Genomic DNA, 8,732 nt, shown 5'->3' on the forward strand with positions numbered 1-8,732 from the left:
ATACATCCCGAAAACGCGTAGTAACTTGGTAAAGCTTTTAGTGGACTTAGTTACCTTAAATCATTTTCTTAAAAGAGTTTAGTGTTTACAACTTGTAAACAATTTTTACAAAAATTAACCTTTTGAACCCTTCTTGTAAATAAAATGTTTTCACACTTATTTTATGTCCAAAAATGATGCAAGTGTATGTAAAGTCATGGTTTTTCCAAAAATCGATTCTCTAACTTGGTTTATTTATAAAAGTCTTTTATAAAACTTGGATCTACATGATCATCAACCTACTTGTTTAATTATATTTCAAGAAAAATTGTTTTCTTTCAAGTTCATGCTTAGACTTGGGAGATGATTATTCTATGTAACATATAATCACCTTCTAGTCTTGTTAATTCATATTTCTAAACATCATCTAACAAGATCCATATGGTGATTAACATCACACAAGCAAGAATCAAAAAGAATTCAACAATACATTCATAACAACATCCTACTACAACATTTCTTTATGTTTCATCCTTATATAAAGCTTTATGTTTAAATCTTTTAGTTCATGTTCTTTAGTGTTTGATACATACTTATCATACTACAACTTTTAACCGTAAAAACAAGATGAACAAGAGTTTAACAAGAACTTACTACTAGCACAAAAGCTAGGGAAGATCTCTAGTGCAAAGATGATGAAATGTGGTGTGAAAAAGCAAGAAAGGAAGCTCCTTGATGATCCACAAGCTACAATCTTCACAAGGCACCTTCTAGCATATGAATGAAGCTTAAAAATGGAAGAAGATGGTGATGTTAAAGTGGTGATGGTGGCGGTTATGGTGAGCTGAGAGGAGAGGGAGAGAGTGAGGGATGATGGGGTGAAGATTTGTGAAGTGATGTTGGATCTATGGAAGCCATACTTATTATCCTCCTTCTAATATTTTGGCAACAACAACAAGCAATGATCTAATATAAAATTAGAATTAAATCTAGGAGTAAGATGTGAAGTATGGTGGGGATGTTTGGTGGGTCCCTTGTGACCGAAATCGGGTATGGGGGGGGGGGGTAGATGTAAAAGTTTGATGGTAATTGGTAAATACTAGTTAACTTTCAAGAATAAACTTCCATATGTTAGTTAGTTGATATTTAGGGGGTGTTATGGTGGATGGGGATCATGACTAGCCAAGAAATATTAAAACAATGTGTTTGGCAAAATTTTAGTATTCCGGGTAATGTCCGATTGTTCGGGTGGATACCGTTTCGTTAAAGTGTTTAATTATATCGTAAGGTGTCTTTTATATATCTTTTTGTGTCACATTTAATTCCCGACACTTAGGAAAGCCTACGTGACCATTCTGCCATATTTTTGCACCTTACTAGCATGTTAAATGTTGAATTTCTGATAAGTAATGCAGAATTCTGCATTATTAGTGGGTTTTAGGCACTTCCCGGCACTTTAACTATCACCTAGTGACGCAGTTTTTTGGTCCTCACTTCCCTACAATCCATACTAGTGTAGCACCCTGTCTCTGGCTCACACTGGCCTCAAAACATTGTCTGTCTATGTACTGGCATTGTCAGCATGTTTTTGAATTATCCGTTCAGTGTGCTAGCTGTGTTTTGTGCATCAAGTATGTCACTAAAGTTTGTGTGTAATAAATGGAGTGACACTATGAAATATGATGCATATGTATGTATGATACAGAAATCATAAAGCATTTTAAATTGTCAGTTGTAATCAGGCACAGTCATTAAGCACATAATTAAGATTAATGAATTGTACAGATACCTGGTTTAGTGAGAGTTGTCACATGTCACACCCCCAAAATCCACCATGCGGAGTACCACCGCTTGGAGGCGTGACGTGACCAGGATCGAGCCACCAATCATATTGAACAATGTAATTAAGTAAATGAAATCAACCACAATACGATTGATGACCAAAGCTAGTTAAGTAAGTTTAGTTTAAACAGCGGAAGCATAAACGTAAATCCAAAACATAAGTCCATAGTTCATAAGTTTTAAGTCCAAAGCATAAGTTTAATAAGCTCATAAGGATTTAAATATTAAACACGGAACATAACAGTCCGTATCCTACAATGACTCATCCCTCGTGCAAGCTCCAAGCATTTAGCGACCTGTAAGGCATGTAACAACGAGTCAACAACAAAGTTGAGTGAGTTCACGTTTGGCTGTTTAGTTTTATGTTGTTTCTGAAAACGTGGTTTGTCTTTCGTTGGCGTAATTGTCGTGGGGGTTACCCCGTAATTGAAAGCATGATTAACCAGTTCATTCTTTATTACCCAAACCATATCCATGATTAGTGGGGGCTTCCCCATGTGAACTACTAGACAGTATGATATCGACTACTAAGGAAAGTAAGTTGTGCCCTAAGTCAATGTCTATCAGCATTGACCCTTTGCCTTAGTCCATTAGTACACTCCCGTTCGGACGACACGGTGTGAGGTTTGTTAAACCTAATAGCACTATTAACTAATGACCCGCTCGCCATCGGCCTCGGCGATTAAGTCGATAAAAAATGAGGGACTTATGATAGAGTTTTGTCTAGTAAGTTTTAAGGTTGTTGTCCTACCCGAGGAGGACGATCGTACGTAGTTCTCCCAAAGAGAATACGCAAGATTAATATTGGCATCCTACCCAAGGAGGATGGCCGTACATATCCTACCTAAGTAAGATATGTAGATTCCGTTTTAATTCTTTAACCCATTCCCAAACCACCGGAAATCCCATGCCTTAGAAAGTGTGTGAACTCACCTCGGTTTGCTCGGTTAGATTCTCAAATATAGCTAATAGTCAAAGTCGGTCAATCACGTCCTAGTAGGATTACCACTTAGTTTATTAGTGATTTCAAATAAGCACAAAAATTCCTACACGCATCTAGCACATAACATGCATTACTTTAACGGTTTATGCTCATATAAACTCCCCATCTATTCCCATTCACAAATAAACATACGACATTGCACATAACACTTTTATCGACACATAACATGTTAGATCATTCACGGATAACATTCTTGACATTTAGACACGCAAATTACTACTTATGTCATTTCAACTTAAATATCCAAAACTGGGCTGTTTTCGAGCATTTTACTAAAATAGTTATCTTATTTCAAAAATTCCCAAATTTTTACAGAAGGTGCTAAATGATCCAAATATTATTGTGTAAATATCTCGGGATCTAATTCATCACTAATATTTTATTAAAAATCATTTTCCGGACTGCACTCAGATTTATCTTTTTCTGACTGCAGTCCACGGAACAATTTATTAAAAATTCATTGTAAGTCGGTTTGACGAAATTCCAGTGGGACAATTACTACGACATCAATGTCCATCTACAGTACCAATTTCATGATCTAATCCTACCCAGGTTTCAAGTTATGATTGAAAATATAACACCGATTTATTGCTGTAAAAACTCAGCTTTAGCTGCTGTTACAAATCGGGTCTTTAAAAATAGTAAACGAAGTCCAAAAATTATGATTCCAGTGCCATTAGAACCGTATTTCATAATACATAAATCTAGACTTCAGAAAATACATTTTTCGTTAAGTTATGGTCTGGTTACAGCCAACTGAAGTTGGCTGTAAAAACCAACCAGCATTCTGTTTCAGCTTTTAACTTTCTAGTGCATGTTCGATTGATTCCGTTAACATGTTTAGCGATTACAACAACATCAAGCATCAATATTAACAAGTAACGCAGCAAGAAATCAGCAAGAATCATAACAACATCATTCTAACATCATTTCATCACTAGACTAGTTTATGTTCAAGACTTGTTTAAGGTTCTTTAGAGTTTCATGGATTCTCATCATCAAATAACTATTAACCACTTAAATAACATGCAAAATGAACGGATCTAAGTTCCTACCACTAGTTCGAGACTAGGGAAGTTCAAGAGTGGAAAAGTGGTGGTTAATAGCGAATGAAGGAGGTCTTTGAACTTCCGAAAGCTCCTAGCTCCCTTGTGTGACCTTTAACACCTTTGTATGTATGGAGATTGGATGAAGTTGGTTGAATGATGATGATGGTGATGGGGTTTGGGTTCAGCCGAAATAAGGAAAGGAGGGAGAGAGATGAGAGTTGTGATGGTGATGGTAAGAATGAGTGGTTAACCCTTGGTGCCTTTTTATAGACCAAGTTCACCCTTTAACCATTGTGCTACATGTTCTAATATCCACCAACATATTAAGGACTCTTGGATAATATGTTTCAAATGGTGGAGGGGGTATAGGGTTGGGTTTCAACTATGTAGTTTGTGAGCTTGGTTGGATTCTAAGTATGTAGTTAGTGTTATAAGTGGGTTATGTAATATATAGTGTGTTAGGGTGTTCGGGGACCCTAACTAGTTTAGAAAGATAGAAATAATGTGTTTGACAATATTTTTGTGTCCCGGGTAAAGTCCGGTTGTTCGGTTGGGTGTTGTTCCGTTAAAGTGCTTAATTAATCCGAAAAGTGTCATACATATATATTTTTGTAACGTTTTTCAACACTCAGGGAAGCATAACGGACTATTTAATGACCTTTCTGTACATTATTAGTATGTCAACAAGTACATGTAAGTATAACACAGTAATCAGAGAGCAGTTAAGTAATTCCACATAGTCGTCAAACACTTTAATTATCAATAATAAATTGTACGGAATACATGGAATTTTGAGGGTTGTCACATTCTCCCCCTATTAAGAAAATTTCGTCCCGAAATTTAGCTCGTGGTTACTGAGGAAGCTAGTTATGTTGCGTTAGTTTCCTGGTTTTCCTGGGTGTCACATCATCCCTCCATTGATTTGGAATTTCGTCCCAAAATTCTGCGGTAGCTTCAGCCTCAGTAGTGGTTGCACTTTTCTTAAACAGCTGGGGGTACTTGAGTTTCATTTGGTCTTCTCGTTCCCAGTTGTACTCTGGGCCACGACGGGAATCCCAACGAACTCGGACAAGAGATATCCTGGTGCGCTTGAGAATTTTAACATCTCGATCCGTATTCTCTACTGGTTCCTCGACGAATCGCAGCTGGTCGTCGATAGTGAGCTCCTTGAGAGGAACTATGAGGGTCTCATCTGACAGACACTTCTTCAGATTTGACACGTGGAAAACATTGTGAACTCCGCTGAGTTCTTCAGGTAGATTCAACCTGTAGGCGACCTTGCCAATTTTCTCAATGATTTCGAACGGTCCGACGTAACGTGGATTGAGCTTACCTCATTTGCCAAAACGAACTACACCTTTCCAATGTGAGACTTTGAGTAGCACTCGATCCCCAACATGGAACTCGAGTGGCTTTCTTCGCTTATCGGCATAGCTTTTCTGACGGTCACGAGCTGCCGCCATTCGTTGTCGTATCTGAGCAATCTTCTCGGTTGTATCTACTACGAGTTCTGGACCAGTGATTTGACTGTCACCAGCTTCTGCCCAACAGAGAGGTGATCGGCATTTCCGTCCGTACAATGCCTCAAACGGAGCGGCCTGGATGCTGATGTGGTAACTGTTGTTGTATGAAAACTCCACTAACGGGAGGTGCTTTTCCCAGCCGTTACCAAAATCGATTACACATGCCCTAAGCATGTCTTTAAGGGTCTGGATGGTGCGTTCAGATTGCCCATCCGTCTGTGGGTGATAAGCGGTGCTCATATCTATACGTGAGCCAAAAGACTTGTGCATAGCTTGCCACAGTTCAGGGGTAAAACGCGTGTCACGATCAGAAATGATGGAGGTTGGCACTCCGTGCCTTGATACCACTTCTTTTAGGTAGATGTCTGCTAGGGTAGAAAACTTATCCATTTCCTTGATAGCTAGAAAATGTGCAGACTTGGTCAGTCGATCCACGATCACCCAAATGGTATCATTACCGCGTTGAGATCTAGGCAGGCCAGTAACGAAATCCATGGAAATTTGCTCCCATTTCCATTTCGGGATCTCTGGTTGTTGAAGTGGTCCTGATGGTTTCTGATATTCGACCTTGACCCTAGCACAAGTCAAGCATTTACTGACGTAGGTTGCTATGCTGGCTTTCATACCAGGCCACCAGTATGTAGTCTTTAGGTCGTGGTACATCTTATCTGAACCAGGATGCACTGAATAACGAGACTTATGTGCTTCATCCATCACAAGCTCGCGTAAGTCTCCATACAGCGGAACCCAGATCCGTCCGTTAACATAGTAGGCGCTGTTTTCCTTTTGTTCTAGTCGTTGCCTCGATCCTCGTAAGGACTCAGCCCTGATGTTCTCCGCTTTCAATGATTCAACTTGAGCATCGCGAATCTGAGCGGGAAGGCTAGATTGGATGGTAAGCTGTAACGCACGTACACGCTTAGGTATAGTATCCTTTCGGCTGAGAGTGTCGGCCACAACATTGGCTTTGCCCGGATGATACTTGATCGCGCATTCGTAATCATTCAAGAGTTCGACCCATCGGCGTTGACGCATGTTCAATCCCTTTTGCTTGAAGATATGCTCGAGACTCCTGTGATCGGTGTAAATGGTGCACTTGATACCGTACAGGTAATGTCTCCATATCTTAAGCGCGAAAACAACTGCTCCCAATTCCAAGTCATGCGTAGTGTAGTTCCTTTCGTGAACCTTAAGTTGGCGCGATGCGTAGGCAATGACCTTGTCATGTTGCATCAACACACAACCAAGTCCCTGGATGGAAGCGTCGTAGTAAACCACAAAATCATATGTGCCTTCAGGCAATGAGAAGATTGGTGCGCTACAAAGTCTATCCTTTAAGTGCTGAAAAGCGGATTCCTGTGCATCACCCCAATGGTAGGTGACACCTTTCTGAGTCAGTGAAGTGAGAGGTTGCGCAATCTTGGAGAAATCTTTGATGAATCTTCGGTAATATCCTGCCAAACCCAAGAATTGGCGGATTTCTGTTGGTGTGCGGGGTGCAGGCTAGTTCTTGATCGAGTCAAACTTAGATGGATCAACATGAATCCCATCCTTGTTTACCACATGGCCTAGAAAGTGGACTTCGCAAAGCCAGAAGTCACATTTCGAAAACTTGGCATACAACTGCTCTTTTTGAAGAAGTTCAAGAATAAGCCTCAGTTGTTGCTCGTGTTCTTCTTGACTCTTGGAATAGATCAGGATGTCGTCGATGAAGACTATGACAAATTTATCCAGGTAAGGTTTGCACACTCGGTTCATGAGATCCATGAAGACTGCAGGTGTATTCGTTAATACGAAAGGCATAACCAGAAACTCATAATGGCTGTAACGAGTTCTGAATGCCGTTTTGGAGACGTCTTCCTCTCGGACTCTCAGCTGATGTTAGCCCGATCTCAAATCAATCTTAGAGTAATAACTCGACCCTTGCAACTGGTCGAACAAGTCATCAATGCCTGGAAGAGGATAACGATTCTTCATGGTCACCTTGTTGAGTTCGCGGTAGTCGATACACATTCTGAAGGTATCGTCTTTCTTCTTTACTAATAATACCGGAGCTCCCCAAGGCGAAGAGCTAGGACGTATGAAACCCTTTTCCAAGAGTTCTTGTAGTTGCGTAGACAGTCCTTCAAGTTCTGATGGAGCTAGATGATATGGTGCTCGAGCTACTGGTGCTGCTCCAGGAGCTAGCTCGATTTGAAACTCGACTTGTCGATGAGGCGGAAGACCAGGTAATTCCTCAGGAAATACTCCAGGAAAGTCGCGCACAATAGGAATGTCTTCTATCTTCTTTTCTTCCGAGGATGAATCGGAAACGAGGGCTAGGATAGCGGTGTGGCCCTTTCGCAAACACTTCTGGGCCTTAAGTAAAGAGATGATGCCTACAACAGCACCACTCTTGTCGCCACGAATCACGAGGGGTTCTTTATCAGGACGAGGAATACGGATGATTTTCTCCTTGCAAATAATCTCCGCTTGGTGTCGAGATAACCAATCCATCCCAATGACAACGTCAAAACTCCCCAGAACCATAGGAATGAGGTCGATAGAGAGGGTCTGACCAGCTAAGACGAGGTTACAACCCTTAACTGCGTGTGTGCCCTTAAGACTTTCACCATTAGCTAGTTCTACAACATGTTTGGTGTTTTAAGGATAATGGGGTACGCTTAAGCACCTGACTAACTCTTAGGAACACATATCTAACATCTATACCCGAATTAACTAAAATAGAAACAAAGAAATTGTCTTGTAGGAACTTACCCGCCACAACATTGGGGTTGTTTCCTTCTTCCTCTTGTCCATTCAGAAACTCATGCTTACCAGTCCTGCGATTATCCTTATTGTCTCCGTTATTGTTCCCATTGCCCTGGTTGCTGCTGTTGTCATGATTCTGTCTCATCTGCGGACAGTTCCTCTTGGAGTGACTCTCAGCACCGCACTGGTAACATCTCTCATTACCTTGCTGGTGTTGCTGTTGGTTCCGGTTTGCAGGATATGGGCTCCTACAGTCTCTAGCCATATGTCCCAACTTCTTGCACCGATGACGACACGATTCCGCACATGACCCGCTGTGGTGCCGTTGGCACTTACGACATCTCGGTTTATTCCCCAGGTATCCCCCGTGATTTTGGTAGTTCAGCCCGAGTTTCCTGTGCGGTTCCCGTCGTATAGAGCTAGGGCCCTCACCTTGGTAATCACCCCAAATATACTTGTTACTAATAAGAGCATTTGCATTGGAAGAGCTACGCTTGGGCAACTTGCCCTCTTCCACCGCCTGATCGGTGAGTTGGTGCGCCAAACGAACGACTTCCTGGATTGTGGGAAGGTTGGCCGCACTCA

The sequence above is a fragment of the Helianthus annuus genome, chromosome 5 (assembly GCF_002127325.2).
Source record: "Helianthus annuus cultivar XRQ/B chromosome 5, HanXRQr2.0-SUNRISE, whole genome shotgun sequence".
Classification (NCBI taxonomy): domain Eukaryota; kingdom Viridiplantae; phylum Streptophyta; class Magnoliopsida; order Asterales; family Asteraceae; genus Helianthus; species Helianthus annuus.